The sequence below is a fragment of the Heterocephalus glaber genome, unplaced genomic scaffold, assembly GCF_053883595.1.
Source record: "Heterocephalus glaber isolate CG9 unplaced genomic scaffold, H.glaber_assembly_v1.0 deba00001670, whole genome shotgun sequence".
Lineage (NCBI taxonomy): Eukaryota > Metazoa > Chordata > Mammalia > Rodentia > Bathyergidae > Heterocephalus > Heterocephalus glaber.
In genome coordinates, this window is record NW_028258408.1 from 273,279 (window position 1) to 288,209 (window position 14,931).

The 14,931-nt window shown below is 42.2% G+C and overlaps 1 pseudogene; it reads right to left on the reverse strand.

Moving 5' to 3' along the window:
- Window positions 1–3,130: 3,130 nt before the first annotated feature.
- On the reverse strand, window positions 3,131–11,328 carry LOC101699516 (latent-transforming growth factor beta-binding protein 1 pseudogene; annotated as a pseudogene).
- Window positions 11,329–14,931: the final 3,603 nt, after the last annotated feature.

Here is a 14,931-nt window from a genome sequence, read left to right on the forward strand (position 1 = left end):
TCTAATTACAAGCAACAAAGATACCTACAATAAGCAATTTCAAACTATCAACCCAGGAGTTAAACCAAGGACAGTACCAAAAACAAAAATGAGAAGACATTTAAGCAAGGCACGAACTCAGACTTCCACCCCATGAAGGGAAAATCCTAGGGGAAGTGAGATGGAAAAGTCTCATAACCAACCACCTGGATACCCTGAACTGATAGCACAGGAAGTAACAAAACAGACGAATGGGCTGGGGATTTAGCTCAGCGGTTCCGCTGCCTGCCTTGCAAGTGCACAGACCCAAGTTCGATCCCTGGTACCAAAAAAAACCAAACAGATGAATGAGGCTCTAGAAAAATTCAAAGCAGAAATAATTTCCCAGATATCTACAGAGATGGTGAGCAGAGTGAAAGACATGATTAGAGGATCTAGAACAGAAACAGATAAAAAAATAGATGAGCTCAGAAACATGCTGGAAGCCATGAATACCAGCATAAGAAAGAAATGGAAACCATGATTGCTCAACATAAGAAAGAAATGGAATCCATGAAACATTCAAACAGATATTCAGGAGATCAAAAACTCCATTGAAAGTATCCACAGCAGATTAAGGGAATCTGAAGATAGAATATCAGATATAGACGACAGGATCGCGGTTAGAGACTATGAAAATAGAGATTTCTTAAAAATAGTAAGGAACCATGAGAAATCAATCCAACAACTGCTAGACGATGCAAAGAAGAATAACATAAGACTGATAGGAGTCCATGAAAAAACAGGAGAAAGCACAATTGACATAAAAAACTGTTCACAGAAGTAATAGTGGAAAACTTCCCAGACAGAGGTAGAGAATTGGACATACAGATAAGTAAGGCATATAGAACTCCAACTAGCCATGATAAAAAAAAAAATCTACATCTAGACATATAATAGTCAAGATCCCAGAAACCCAACAGAAAAACAAAATTCTACAAGCAGTTAGAGAAAAGAAACAAATCACCTACAAAGGAAAGCCCATCAGAATCACAGCAGTCTTCTCAACACAAACCCTCAAATCAAAGAGATCCTGGAGTGAAGTATTTCAAGCCCTAAAAGAAAATAACTTCCAACCTAGACTGTTGTATCCTGCAAAATTATCTTTCAAAATCGATGGGGAAATTACATACTTCCATGACAAAGAACACCTGAGAAATTTCATGAACACCAAACTACAAGCAATTCTAAACAATATCCTAGAGAAAAGCAATGAAGGCCACAACTCCATGAGGCCCAACAGAGGGAAGCCACCAGGCAAGGTAAGACACGAAAGGGAAAGGGGGGAAAAGTAAGAAATAAAAGAGCCAACACAAATAAAGCATCATGACAAGGATAAATCAATATCTATCAATTATAACCATCCATGTTAATGGCTTCAATTCACCAATCAAAAGAAATAGACTGGCAGAATGGAATAAAAAGGAAAATGCAACAATATGCTGTATACAAGAAACACACCTAACTCAAAAAGAAACTCATAGACTGAAAGTAAAAGGATGGAAAACAGTTCTGCATGCCACAGGAACCCAGAAGAAAGCAGGGGTAGCAATCTTATTTGCAGACAAAGTAGATTTCAAACCAAAACTAATTAAGAGAGACAAAGATGGTCACTACATCCTTGTGAAGGGAACAATCCAAGAGGAAGAGATGACAATCCTAAATATATATGCACCAAATATGAATGCCCCCAACTATACAAAACAAATATTAATAGACATGAAAAACCAAATAAACACTAACACAATTGTAGTGGGGGACCTCAATACCCCACTATCACAAATAGATCATCTAGACAAAAAGTTAACAAGGAAATTCTAGAACTGAACCAAGCTATTGAACAAATGGACTTAATAGATGTTTACAGGATGTTCCACCCCACAAAATCAGAATACACATTCTTTTCTGCTGCACAATGGGTCATTCTCCAGAATAGACCATATGCTAGCTCATAGGACATATCTAAGTAAATGTAAAAGAACTGAAGTTACCTCCTGTGTATTATCAGACCATAGTGCAATAAAATTGGAGATCAATAACATAAGAAACCGCAAAACCCCAACAAACACATGGAAACTGAATAACACCCTCTTGAACAACAAACAGGTCACAGAAATAATTAAAGAAGAAATTTAACAGTTTCTACAAGTAAATGAAAATGCTAGTACAACATGTAGGAATCTATGGGACACAATGAAAGCAGTTCTATGCAGAAAATTCATAGCAGTGAATAACCATATTAGGAAAACAGAGAAAACTCAGATAAATAACCTAATGCAGAACCTCAAGCTCCTAGAAAAAGAAGAGCATAATGAATCCAAAGCTCGTACAAGAGAGGAAATTATAAAAATCAGGGCAGAAATCAATGCAATGGAGACTAAGAGAACAATACAAAAAAATCAATGAATCAAAGAGTTGGCTTTTTGAAAGAATAAATAAAATCGATAAACCTTTAGCCAACCTTATCAAAAAAAGGAAAGAAAAGGTACAAATACATGCAATTAAGAATGAAAAAGGTGGTCACAACAGATCCAACAGAAGTCCAGAGGGTCATCAATACCTACATCGAGAACCTCTACTCCAATAAAATGGAAAACACAGAAGAAATGGGCAGATTCCTAGATACATATGAATTGCCAAAGTTAAATGAAGAAGAAATAGAAATTCTAAACACCCCAATTACAATGAGTGAAATTGAAAGTGTAATAAAATATTTACCAATAAAGAAAAGCCCAGGTCCAGATGGCTTCACTGCTGAATTCTACAAGACATTTAAAGAAGAACTAACACCATTACTCTTTAAACTCATCAAGGAAATTGAAAGGGAAGCAAGGCTTCCGAATTCATTCCTGGAAGTAAGTGTTACTTTGATTCCAAAACCAGGGAAAGACCCAACCCAAAAAGAGAACTACAGGCCAATCTCCCTAATGAACATAGATGCAAAAATCCTCAACAAGATACTGGCAAACAGAATACAGAGGGTCATCAAGAAGATCATACACCCTGACCAAGTCAGATTCATCCCAGGGATGCAAGGATGGTTCAACATTCGTAAATCAATAAATGTAATAGACCATATTAACAGAGTCAAGGACAAAAACCATATGATCATCTCAATAGATGCAGAAAAAGCATTCGACAAAATCCAGCACCCATGCATGATAAAAACCCTACAGAAAATTGGAATAGAAGGTCTTCATCTTAACCTGATTAAGGCTATCTATGAAAAACCAACAGCCAACATCATATTAAATGGTCAAAAACTGAAAACTTTCATGCTAAAATCAAAAACAAGACAAGGATGCCCGCTATTACCACTCCTGTTCAATACCATTCTGGAAACATTAGCCACAGCAATTAGAAAAGAGAAAGAAATAAAAGGAATAAAGATAGGAAAAGAAGAAGTTAAACTGTCATTATTTGCTGACGATATGATACTTTACATAGAAGACCCAAAAAACTCCGCCAGAAGACGTCTGGACTTAATTGACAGATTCAGTAGAGTAGCTGGATACAAGATCAACACTCAAAAAACAATAGCCTTCTTGTACACAAATAACAGACTCACTGAGAGAGAAATTAGGGAAACAATTCCTTTTACAATAGCATCCAAAAAAATGAAATATCTAGGAATCAATCTAACAAAGGAAGCAAAAGGCCTCTACACTGAAAGCTACAGCACTCTGAAAAAAGAAATCGAAGAGGATACAAGAAAATGGAGAGATATCCCTTGTTCCTGGGTAGGAAGAACCACTATAGTGAAAATGGCCATACTTCCAAAACTACTATATAGATTCAATGCAATGCCAATTGAAATTCTGATATACTTCACGGAACTATAGAAAACAATCCAAAAATTTGTTTGGAACCATAAGAGACCTAGAATAGCAAAAGCAATTCTAAGCAACAGAGACATGGCTGGGGGTATCACAATCCCCAACTTGAAACTATACTACAAAGCTACTGTGATAAAATCAGTATGGTACTGGCAAAGGAACAGACCTGAGGATCAGTGGAATAGATTAGAAGATGCAGAAACAACTCCAGACATGGTCAGCCACCTCATCTTTGACAAAGGAGCCAACCACCATCATTGAAGGAAAGATGGCCTATTTAATAAATGGTGTTGGAAAAACTGGATTTCAACCTGCCAAAGATTAAAACTAGACTCATACCTATCACCATGCACTAAACTAAGATCGAAGTGGATTAAAGATATAAATATTAAGACAGAAACACTAAACTTGCTGGAAGATAAGTTAGGTAGAACTCTTGAAGACATTGGCATAGGAAAACACTTCATGAACAAAACCTCAGCAGCATGGGAACTAGCAGAAAGAATCAACAACTGGGATCTCATCTTATTAAAAAGCTTCTGCACTGCAAGAGAAACCACCAACAGAGCTAAGAGACAACCTACAATGTGGGAAAAAATTTTTAGCAGCTGTATCTCAGACAAAGGTCTACTATCTAGAATATATAAAGAATTGAAAAAAATCAGAGCCCCCCCAATTCAAAGACCCAATTCAAAAATGGGCATCTGAAATGAACAGACATTTCTCAGACAAAGAAGTAAAAGTAGCAAACAAATATATGAAAAAATGTTCAACATCACTCGTTATTCGAGAGGTGCAGATGAAAACAACACTGAGATTCCACCTCACCCCAGAAAGAATGGCTGCTATCAAGAAATCAACAAATAACAAATGCTGGCAGGGTTGTGGAGAGAAAGGAACCCTTCTCCATTGTTGGTGGGAGTGCAGACTGGTGCAACCACTGTAGAAGTCAATGTGGAGATACCTCAAAGAACTAGGACTAGAGGTCCCATTTGACCCAGCTATTCCCCTGCTGGGTATCTTCCCAAAAGAATTAAAAGAATCATACCACAGTGATATATGTGTACCCATGTTCATAGCGGCACAGTTTGTAATAGCTAAAGCTTGGAAACAGCCCAAGTGCCCATCAACTGGAAATCGGATAAAGAAAATGTGGTTTTTTTATGAAATGGAGTACTACTCAGCAATAAAGAACAAAAAACTAGAGTCATTTATAGCTAAATGGATGCATATTGAGGCCATACTCTTAAGTGAAATAAATAGGACACACATGTGTAAATACCTAATAGTTTCTCTAGTGTGAGAAACTGATAGTGTAAACAAGGGTTAAAATGATTAAAATGAATAATTGATAATTTGAAATAGGAAAAAATGTAAAAAGATGAAGGAGTGAAGGGAGGGGAAGGGGAAAGGAGAAGAGGGAAAGGAAAAACTATGAGAAAAGAAAAAAAATGGAAATGAAATCTATGTAAATAGTGTGGACGGGGTGAAGGGTGCACAGGTAATGGGGAAAAAAATAAGAACCAAGGTATATCACGTACAGGTACAAACAGCCAATGATAAATGTAAACGAATTGTATACCTAGAATGTGCCAATAAAAGAACTAAAAAAAAAAAAAAAAAAAGATGATCCATCTGGCTTCTACACAGGTCAAAAGGCTGAGTTAAATGGGGATGGATAGAAGCCACACCTGTGCTTTCAATTTTTTGGTTTGTTTGTTTGCAGTACTGGGGATCAAACCCAGGGGTGCCTACCAGTGAATTACATCCGCATCCCTTTTTATTTTTTACTTTGAGACAGGATCTCACTAAGTTGCCCAGGCTGGCCTTGAACCTGTGATCCTCTTGCCTCAGACTCTGGAGTAGGTGGGATTACAGACATGCACCACTATGCCTGGCATCTTTAAAGTCTTTCAATCCCTGATTCTGGAGATTTTTTTTTTTGGTACCGAGGATCAAACTTGGGTCCTTGCGTTTGTGCAGCAGACCTCGAAACCACTGAGCTAAATCCCTGGCCCACTCTGGAGATGGAATTTGGTATCAGATTACCATATTGGAAGGGACTGAAAGTTCCAAGGGCGGTTAGCTCTTCCCACTACAACAACTGACTCTCACTGTATGGGTCAGCAACCAATGTAGGGAATTTTCCAGTTGCCAAGTATTTATATTCTAAGTTATATACTTAGAAACTGGGAAAATAACCCTAATGGGTCAGCTGGTCCTATTGTAAGCTGAACCTTTGCTAAGACTCTATTTGTCACCCAACTACCATAAGCCCCAACTTTGGTCTCCTCAAGTGAGCATCAGTTGAGAGCCAGTGTCTAGAATCCTCAAAAGACCTAGGTATTTCCTTTTTCCCAAATGCACTGTCACAATAGTACATGGTCACAGGTCCCATCCAGAAAGAGTCAGAGGAAGATTTATGGTAGTGGCAACAGTGCAGGATCCTTCCTTAAGGGGACCTGACTTCCTAATCAGTCAAGGTATTCTGGGTCTGCAAATTGACTTCGGTTTGGAAACAGAGTAAGAGGCTGTGATTTTCCTCTGTGGAGGACACCCAGGATTGTTTGCTTTCTAGTGGGGTGAGATCTCCATCTTTTAAGGTCACAGAAATGATCTGTGTTGTGAGTGTATGGTAGGAGAAATTGAGTCACAGTTTGTTTTCCCAACAGAATTCCCATATAAATCATTACTAATTATCTTAGTTATTTTTCTCATCGCTGAGACACATTACCCAACATTTACAAGTTAAAGGAGGAAAGGTTTATTTTAGCTCATCGTTTGTAGAGGTTTCAGTCCATAGTTGGCTGGCTCCAAGGCAGGGTGGTAGGACAGAGGGGTGTGCCAGAGGCGAAACATGGCAGGCAAGAAGCAGCAAGCCTTTCTTCCACTTTCCCTTTTATTCCATACAGGCTACAAGCCTATTAGTTGATGCCACCTACACCCTCAGTGGGACCCACAACTATGCTAAATCAATCAGTAGACTAATCCGGTACCACACACCCATGATCCAGCCACTCCCAAAAGCCCCACTTATGACCCATGAGGCTATGGTGGTGATAGGGACATCTACAGTATATATAAGCCATAACACTATTATAATTTTTCCCATTTTTTGAGCACTCATTAAGTATCAGGCACTATGCTGTGCACTTTTTTGTTGTTGTTGTTCCTGCACTGGCTGTGAGCACAGACATGGCGGTGTTGGCATTCATCAATGTCTTCACACTGGTCTTTTGCTGCTGACAGCCGGTACCCCTGGCCACAGGTATACCGGAAGGAGCCCTCTGTGTGCTTGCACTGTCCATTCATACATAGATTCCCTTGTTGACATTCATCAATATCTTGACAATGTCTGTGGTCTGGTGTGGGGCTGTAGCCTTTGTGACAGGGGCACATGTAGGAGCCTTCAAGGTTGGAACAAGAACCATTTGTGCAGACACTGGTTCCAAGCACTTGTCCACGTCAAGGCACTGTCCATTCCAGCCTCGGAACCCTTCTGTGCAGGGGACGCACTGGTAAGATCCAGGAGAATTCACGCACTGCTCATCTGGACAAGTGCTTAGAGTCAAACATTCATCAATATTCTCACAACAGCCTCTGCGCGTCATGCGGTACCCACTGTCGCAGTACTCACAGCAGAAGGCACCCATGGTGTTAACACAGTGCCCCTGGCCATACATCTGGCCTCAGGCACTCATCCACATCTATGCAGTGCCCTCCTCACCGGCCATAAAGCCTGCTGGGCAAATACATAGGAAACTTCCCACTGTGTTTTCACAGCATCCCTGGGAGCAGAGATCTTGGGCCTGAGTACATTCATCAATATCAACACATTTCTTCTGCTGCTTGCTGAACTTGTAGCCCTTGTAGCATACACATGTGTACCTCACTGGCAGGTTAATGCCTTGTCCTGCTTCATGGATATCAGGATTCACCGTACGTTCATTGATTTCTGTTACCTGAGTAGGTGCAATCACTTGGCTGCCACTCGATACGGAAGCTTCAGGAGCTACTTCCACGGGCACAGGAGGTGATGTTTTTTCAATTACTATTGGCAACTGGGGATGCAAATGAAAAGTTGAAATGCCTGGGGACAGCTGGGGTTGGCCAGACTCAAGTTTGGTTTTCTCTTGATCTAATGAAGGTATATCCTTCTCAGGGGGTGCAGTTGTCATTTCTGACCCTGCTGCTCCTGGCCCGTGTTCCCGGGAGAAGGTCAAGGCCTCCACTGACTCTTTCTTGGCTGGGAGAGGTAGAGGATGAGTACTTTTAGCAGCAGGTTGAGTGTTCTTTGTCTTGACAAGTACAGGTCCTTTACCTACATGGTGATGGATTGGCCTATGTCTATGAACACCAGAAACCATATAACCCATTCCAGCAGGACAGATTTCCTTAAAAGCAGCTGTGCCTGGGAGAAGACATTTCTCACAATGTGGACCCCAGGCCTTGCCCACACTACAACAGCAGAGCTGCTTGGTGAGGTGCACAGACAGAGGGTGCAGATGCTGCCTGCCAGAACTGACAAGTGGGTAACAGGGCCCCTTCTCTTCTTCGATCACAGGGGGCTCCAGAACACAACTTGAAAAGGTAGGGTCCAGCCTGAATCCCATTTTGCAGGTACATCTATAGCTGCCCATGGTATTCAAACACTATTAGAGCATACACCTTGTAGCTGGCATTCATTAATATCTTGACAAAAGGTGTTGTTAACCCACTTATAACCTTGCAGGCATTCCATACCTTCCCCTTGCAGGCATTCCATGATAAGCTGGTTTCTTGGGGGCATTTCTGGCACTTGTTAAAGCCCCAGGAGGTACCCACAGTTCCACAGCAGTCCTCTTGATTTGAAAGGCGGGGAGAGCTTTGCTACACTGTGATCCAATGGTTTCCTGGAAGTGCTGGCCAAGCTGTGTTTTAGAAGCCACAGGATAGACATGTGGAATGACCTGCTGGTGGGAGTATGTGGAATGTACAGTATGGGTCTTCTGACAGGAAGCCCTTGTTATGAAACTTGGGTTTGGCCTGCCAGAGCTTCTTTTACTTTCTGGCCTGTTGGGCCATCAGTTCTTGAAACCTGATGAATCTGGACAGAAGCCTCAGGAGGATGATTCACATGGATATTGACTATGTTGGGAGGAAACTTCACTTCGACTCCTTGCTGACTGGACATGGTCAGAGGCAAAGTGTGTGTAGAATGGATGACCTGTGTCCCCAATGCCTTGCCAGGGCTGCTGGGAATGCTGATAAAGTTTAGGCATGCTGGCTCCATGGACCGGGATCTGACAGAGCTTTCCTGTGAAATCTGGAGGTCACTGACATTTGTCCCTTGAACTGCACTTGAACCATTCATACATGGAAGATGTCAAATTAACTGAAAAGGTGCCGCCCCTTGGTCCTGGCCATATCTTAATGGGAATGAGCCTTCTGTCAACTGCTCCCCTGAAATCACCTTCTGGGCTGCAAAGTACTTGGGCTTGAGCACATATTCCTGGGCCTGGCCATGATGAATCATCACATTCTGGGAGGAAAGGAGTGTTACTTGAGAATGTATCTGGTGGGAGAGTCCTACTGAAGGCTTTGGCTTGAGGGTCAAGGTCATCTGGGCCACAGGACTGACTCTTGGTAGAGCATCTGCCTTCTTAGATGAAGTGTGCTTTGCTGCTTGCTCAGGAGGGTCCCAAGAAGGGGCAGCCCCAGGATTCTGCTCTCCAAAAGCTGTTGACAAGGTGTCCTGGCCAGATGTTGTCTCACAGGCTTTGCCCTTGGTCCCTGGTTTGTGCACACAAGAGTTGAGGTCAGAGACACACATCTCCATTCTGGCATGGTGGAACACAGCTTGGTTTGGTGCACCTCTGGGAGCCAGGGGCCTTGCTTCAGCCGGGGCAGCACTGCCCACCACAGATATTGACCCCCTGCAGCTGCTACTTCCGGTGAACGTGCAGCCTGGAGGCCACTCCGGCTTGCCGTCCCTGCTTGGTGAACGGGGCGGCCGGCGGGGTTGGGCTTGCGCAGGAGCTGCCTGCCAGGGACCCTGGGACGCGCGGGCTTGAGGTGTGTGTGTGTGTGCGCGCGCGCGCGCGCGCCGGAGCCCCTGCAGGGCCGCGCCCCCGGGCTTGGTAGTGCGCGGGGTCTGCTCCGAGGGGGCGCTGTGGCCCGGCTGTACCTGGCCTATACTGTGCACTTTTTAGCTCATGTTATAGAGTGAATTGTGTTCCCCCTTACTCAGATTCATATGACTTTGTGATGTAATTGTATTTGGAGTTAACACCTTTATAGAAGAAAAATTAAATGAGATCATAAGGGTGAGGCAATGTCATTCTCCCGCCCTTTCTTCCCCTAGCATAAGATGAGACTCATCTACAAACCAGAAATGAGCTTTCACCAGAAAGTGAATTGGCTGGCGTCTTGGTCTTGAACTTATCAGCTTTCTGAACTGAAATAAATTTCTCTGGTCTAAGCCACCCAGTCTAGTACAGTGGACCCTCAAGTTACCACCGGCCTAACATACGAACAACTTGGATTACTTAAGTTAATGGAAGATTCACCTGCCTCTTGTTATCTATAGCATATATCCAGATCTCAGCTGTATTGACTTACAACAACTTGCGTTACAACCAGCCCCCAGGAACTGATCGAGTTCGTAAGTCAAGGGTCTAAGTTTAAACTTAAAAATATGAGGACAGGAAAAGTGAATCAGAATTAGGGTGAGGGCTAGAAGTGTAGCTTAGGAGTAGAGTACTTGCCTAGCAAATGTGAGGCCATGAATTTGAACACTAGCCCTGGAGAGAGTGAGAGACATGAGGGAGAAAGGGAGGGAGGAAGAGAGAAAGACAGAGGGAGAGGGAGAGCTAGAGATGGGGTGGAGACAGTGAATTAACAGGTGTGAGAGTTTCTTCTAGCTTAACTGTGGGGAATTATGGGAATGTGCAATATTGCAATTCTTTTTCCCTTCCAGTTTGAGTTCTGTATTTACTTCTTCTTTCCCTCTGGTTATAAAAATGCACGCTGCATGCTAAAATTTAAAAAATATACACAAAAATAAAAAGGAAATGTTAAATATCAGAGAGTCTCATCATTTTATTGCCTCATCATTTCAAGGATTTCGTTCTCTCTCTCCATATATATATATTTGTTTGAGACAGGGTGTCACTATGTATCCCAGGCTGGCCTTGAACTCATGGTGATTGCCTGCCTCAGCCTCCCGAGTGCTGGGATTACAGGCATGTGCCTGCAATAAATATGTATTTTTATTTTAAATTTCATTTATTTATTTTTGGGACAGGGTCTTGTTGTGCAGTTCAGGCTGGCCTTGAACTCACTCCTTGAACTATGTAGTCTAGGCTGGCTTCAAACACATGGTGATCCTCCTGCCTCAGCTTTCCAAGTGCTGGGATTACAGGCACATGCCACCATGCCTGGCTCAGGAGATATATATATATATATATATATATATATATATATATATATATTTTTTTTTTTTTGGTACTGGGGATCAAACTCAGGACCTTGTCCTTGTGAGGTGGGTGGTGGCACCACTAAGCTAAATCCCTGGGCCCTCGGTATATATTTTTCTTTTTTTTTTTGGTACCGGGAATCGAACTCCGGTCCTTGCGCTTGCGCAGCAGGTGGCGAAACCACTGAGCTAAATCCCTGGCCCCCTCGGTATATGTTTTAAAAGACAGTTTTAGATAAATGTGATTATAGTATCATACTTTTATAAAAAACATTGTCATTGCCAGTCTATTCCATGGTTTCTCTGGGAAGGTGAAAATCACTGTTTCCCACAGTTGGCCATACATGGTGAGCTAGAAGCACAAAAGAGGATCAGCATTAAAAGGTTCTTGGTGCTGTTGCTCTGTCTCCACTAACCTCCTCTGCCATCCTCATCACCATCAGTCATCACTATCAGTATCACCGTCATTCTCATCTTCATCACCATCATCATCAGTGCTACCAGTCACACAGTATTATTACCCTGCAGCTACCCATTTTTCTAATTATATCTAACAGCCTTCTTTCTCCTTCTCCACCCTCTCTTTCTGCATACTGTTTCTTTTGTTCCCAGAAGCAGAGGTCAAATGGATATAAAGTAGATCTGAAGGACATAAAGTAGATCTTTCTTTTCCACTGCCTTGTCTGGTGATTGTTCAAGGATATGCGAAAAGTCTGAGAAAGGTGTGATTTACAACTCTCCTCCAAATGTGTTTCAAAATTTTGAGTTGCAGTGAACTGTGCACATGAGAAGGGGAATGCTGGTTCATGTCTACCTGCTAACACCTTCATGATCTCATTTCTGGCCTGGCAAGCTGGTCCTTGCCCTGTGAGTGTGAGTCTTTCCTGAAGGGTTCCTGTGTGTTAGGTATGAGAAGTTTGCTTGATGTAAGAAAATGTCAACTTTGGAATAAGCAAAAGAGGCCAATAGATTCCCTTCTAATGAAATTCTGGAGCCTCAGAATTATCTGATTTCTATGAGGGCTGTGTTCTTTTTATGTCATAAATAACAGAAGTGACAAAAATTTTCAACACTCCTTTACTCCATGTAAATTTGACTCTTCTTTTGACATTCTGGAGTCATTTGTAGCCTCTTTTTCTCTTACTAAAAGATGAGTTAGTTAAATCTTTGACACATGTTCATTTTATATCTGCTTGACGCCATCTTACTTTCTTTTGAAAATTATCAGCATTTTGTCTTTGTGGTGAGGTTTAGCTCTGTCACATGAAATTTGAGGAAATTTTGTCTATTAGCATCTTTCCTGGGAATTCTATACCTTATAAACTCTGCAGCCATGCTGACTTATTTACCAAAAAAATCAGCCTTGCTTTTTTGGGCAGGCTAATTTCCCCAAATTTGTATGTTTTATGAGAGTCCTTTGTTCAGTTAACACTTTCAAGTTCAGAAAGTGACCCTGTGCACACAGAGGTAAACCCATATGAAGACACACAAGAAAGCAGCTATTTATCAGCCAGGGAGAAAGCCCTCACCCCAAACCAACCTTGACAACACTTTGGTCTCAGATTTCCGGCCCCCAGAACTGTGAGGAAATATACTTCTGTTGTTTAAGCCACCTAGTCTGTGAAACTTTGTTATGGCAGCCCTGGCAGACTAAGGTACCTGGAGTAGCGAATCATAGGCAGATTTCTGGCAAGTGGTATCTCCATTTTTATTGTTCCCATCAAAACATGACGTTTAGACAACCTTAGTTTGCTGCTCAAACCACTGCTACCTGTCAGCATCCTGGAATCTAAGTGTGTAGTTCCTTTAAGGCAGTTGTCAGTGTGGGCTGAAAACCTGGGAGTCTATTATCTCTGTTCTGGTCTCCGGATGGCTGGGCAATCTCAAATGTTTAACAAAGTTCTTGGACTTAGGTCAGGACAAAATAAGGAGGGACTGTAAACACTAAGAACTTGCAGAAGTGCTAGAGGGATACATAATAATATTTATCCAAAACTCTGTCTTCCAAGGTCAGAAAGAGCACCAAGGAAAGCTCAACAGCCTGTCAGGAAGAATAATCTGTAAGAAGCAATTGCATAAAATCTGTGCTAGAAAATCTGAACTCAAATTCTCAATGCAAACAATGCTGATGATAGAGGTGTAAAACATCTGAAGAATTTCAGATAGATACTGCTGCCAAATGTGGATGAGAGCACATTCTGTGTCTAGATAAAAATGAAAGATCACTCGAGGACAGTTTGTCTGAGGTGATGTGTGTGGTATTATAGAGTATATCTGATCTCTTGTACCTGGTCCCTAGCACAGAGCTTAAAAACCAAAAACTGAAACCAAACTGGAACAAAAGCTTGTGATTTTCTAAGTGCTGCAGGGTCTTTGTTATGCTAAGGAGGCAGCTGAGAGTGGGGCCCTCTGTAGCTTCAAAATCGCCAGAAAGAGCAACCATGTGATCAGAAGGTTGAAAATTAAGAGGCTTCTTTGGGGTGAGGGCATGGGGGGTGGAGATTGCATTCAGTTACTCACCCAGTGATTTGTGAATCATGACTAGCAGGGAAACCCCCTAGAGAGTTTGGGATACTGAGGCTTATTGGTTGAACACTTCAGTGTGCAGGGAGGGTGACACCCTGATTCCACAAGGGTGGCCACGGAAGCTCTGCATCTGGAATCCTTGCTGACCTTGCCTTTGCTCTCTTAATTAGGCTGCTTCCAAGTTGTGTCCCCACCCCGTAAACCTAGGGGCTCCTGCATGCTAGGCAAGTGCTCTATCACTGAGCTATGTCCCCAGCCCTTTAAAAACAGAGACAAGGTCTCACTATGTTGCCCAGGATGGCCTCAATGTTGCAACCCTTCTGCCTCAGTTTCTGGAGTAGCTGGTATACAGGCACGCACCACCACACCCAGCTGAACTGTATTCTGAATAATAAACTTGTAAGTACATATAAGGCAGTGATGGTGAACCTATGGGACTTGTGCTAGAGTGGGCTGTTGTGCCACTGAAAGCTCTAAAAGGTTCATCATCATTATTTTAGAGAATTATGAAACCTGAGTAGGTGGTAAGAGCCCCTGAATTTCGAGCCGATCAAACAGGAGTGTCAGTGGCCCCTGGGACTGGGAGCTGGCATCTGAAGTGACAGAAGTTGGGAGATGAGCCCTTAAACTTGTCAAGTCTGCAGTGAACAAGCAGCATCAGAACTGAATTAAAATACATCTGCCCTTGGGGGTAGAAATGGAACAGGTGGAGGAAAGCGGAGCCATCAAAAATAACTAGGTAAAGATAATAACAGCTGAGAATCTTTAGAGGCAAAGTGACAGCAGTGTCGAAAAATGCAGTGTCAGATCAAACTAAAATTGGCCTGAGACGGTCCTCATGTAGTACACTGCAAGCTAACTCAGGAAGTAAACAAACTGAAAACCTAACTTAGAATCTGGCTTTGTAACAAGTAGTTGAGTCTTGGTCAACCATGGCAGCTGAACTTCAGCCAACTGTTCAAATCAGGTTGAATCACTGAGAACAACAAAGAAACACAACTATCTCTGTACCTCACTTCTGTTTCTTATTGGTCACTTCTTTTTACTCCAAGTATTATCCCTCCACCTGCTTCTGTGGAGTCTTTTGGAACTGGT